Source organism: Frankliniella occidentalis, unplaced genomic scaffold (genome assembly GCF_000697945.3).
Source record: "Frankliniella occidentalis isolate FOCC.00 unplaced genomic scaffold, Focc_3.1 Scaffold6, whole genome shotgun sequence".
NCBI lineage: Eukaryota > Metazoa > Arthropoda > Insecta > Thysanoptera > Thripidae > Frankliniella > Frankliniella occidentalis.
Genome location: NW_026267136.1, coordinates 1,053,206 through 1,055,660, shown reverse-complemented (window position 1 = coordinate 1,055,660; position 2,455 = coordinate 1,053,206).

Genomic DNA, 2,455 nt, shown 5'->3' with positions numbered 1-2,455 from the left:
GGGTGCTGCCCTGGCTCGCATGGAGCTCGTGGTTTATTCCGCTCCGTTTGTCCCTGTTGTTCCGCATGCTGCTGCATGTCTCCGAGCGAACCCCGCCTAAGGCCATTCTCCGCCCCCCCCCTCCTCCCCCGCGTTTCCGCTCCCTTAGCCCTAACGACGCGCGATTCTTCCTCTCCGGCTCACCTCACACCCAAGCCCTTGCGATGGCATCTTGCTCCTTTTCCTCGTCTTCTCTGCGCCCTCCTCTTCGCCCTCCTCGTTTTCTACCTCCTCCTCCTCCTCCTCCTCCTCCTCCACCCCGTCTGTAAGGACGATGGGGCCGTTGTGTGGTGCACGAGGTGGTGCTGCAAAGACATTACGCAATCATAAATTTCCCGAAATATCTATCCACCCCAACAAACAAGCCCTTTTTTCTTTTCTTTTTTCTTCTTTTGCAGGTGCCCGTGTTGGAGGTGGTGTAGAGAGGCGGGGCCGCGGGCCGTCTGTACAGCTTATGGCGCCGGCTCCTCCGAAAGAATTTACCCCCCCCTGCGGCGGCATCGCAAACCTTTTACCACGGGCCGCGCACAACTTTTCGCATCACGATAAAGTAGCAGCCGCCGCCGCGGCAGCAGAAGCCAGAAGCAGTGGAGGAAAGAGGGCGTTCTGCGCCGTACGTCCTGCGGGAAAACAAGGCTCCACAAGTTGTTGTTCCGCCGCCGCCGCTATGGTTCTTGTGGGGAGAAAATAAGTTGGTGTTGAAGGCAAACGCGTGGCGCACCGTGTTGGGCAGATGCTTCAGGACTCACGAGGAGGTGTAATAATGTTGTTTCCATATATGTTCGCGTCTCTGCCTTTTGTATTCGAATAAGAGGGTAGCAGTTAAGGACTGAAATAGCATGTTTGGATCCGCTCTAAATATCATGAAAACTGTAAGAAAAACAAGAAAATCATAAAAGATACACGTCAGTTTTTCCTTTTTTTTCCCTAGAAATTTCCTCCTTAAATTTAACACATGAGTGCTTAAAATAAGGTAACAGCGAAGTTGAACGTTTCTTTCGTTGCCATGAAAGGATCTGTATGCGTTTCAATCCCTAGCACCAGCCTGACAAACTAGACGTTTCTAATTTATTGTTGTTTTTTTCTCACCGACCCCAAGAGGAAACGAAGCAGCTTTGGTCGTTCATCAACAGGACGGAAGAAGCTGTGCCCTGCGCCGCCCTTTTTTAAAGAAGTGTTTTGCCTCGTGGGGTAGAGAGGCCGGCAGAGAGGCTCGCCCCAACCAAGGTAATGTAATGCGTTTTGTAAATATTTCCCGTTTGCACGTAATATGAAGTTGGATGCTAGGGCTGCGATGAATATTCAGGGGCGGTCCGTGTGGTGTGGCGCCTGGCGCCAGGCGGGCGCCACCCCGGCCTAACCAGAGGGCCGCCGGCCGGAACCGACTCGCGCCAGATGTGTAACAGGACATGCTATACTCGAGAAACTAAAAGTGTACCACTTTTGAAAGTTCTGAAATGAGCGCAATGTCACACACAAGAATGGCAGTGCGATCAAGTCACACACAAACACCCTGAAGGAGTCTGTGACAGGTGGTGTTGCGTTTATTTAGCTCGTGGCATATTACAAACACACACAAACAAAAAAATGTATCTCTCACTGTGCACGCACGTGCATCGGATTTATTTCGAGTAAAAGCTTACTCCTTCGGTGAGATCCAGTATTTTGGAGTGACTTTCAATTTCCATCCTCCTCACACCCACGTCTCCTCCTCTCTCCCGTTCACCCAGGGGGTCTGGAAATCCACGGCGACGTGCAGCCATCGTCTTTCGCGGTGCAATATAACTGGCTGGGGTGGGGCGTGGCGACAGTGTCTGCAACACCCCTCAGCAACATGTCCTGGAGGCGGTGTGCACCGCACGATCCTACCGCCACGCCATACCGCTGCGCCTGACAGTCGCCCGGAGATGAACCAGAAACTTTTTTCGTTCTCCCTTTCTTCCCTCTCCTTTTTTTTGTTGCTCTTGAAGCCTCCGAGAAAAATATGGCAGGCAGAGTAAATACTGAGGCAACCGCAGTGGGGGGCCGGGCGGGATCATGGCGCTCTAGGCGGGGCTCGTCGTGGTGGTGGGGCGGGGCGGTGCGTGGTGGGGCGGGGCGGGACGGCAATGTGTGCAACATATCATATCCCTTGCAAGAGGGCTGCGGCTGCGGCGGCCGGTCTCCCATGTGTCACTTTCGGTGAAAAGGAAGCGGATGTCGCCGCCTCCCTCCACCGGTGTGCAGCGATGACTCACACAGTCAGCGCGCCTGGGAGGTAGGCCAGCCAACGGTCGGCGACGCAGCGGCGTCGGGCGGGCTGGCCTATCCGAGATGCGCAGGCGGCTGCCACGGCGAGTCCGCAGCAGCGAAGTAGTACCAACCAGGAAGGCGCAAGCGGAGCAAAGAGGGCCTAATTAATCTTAATTAGAGTCCA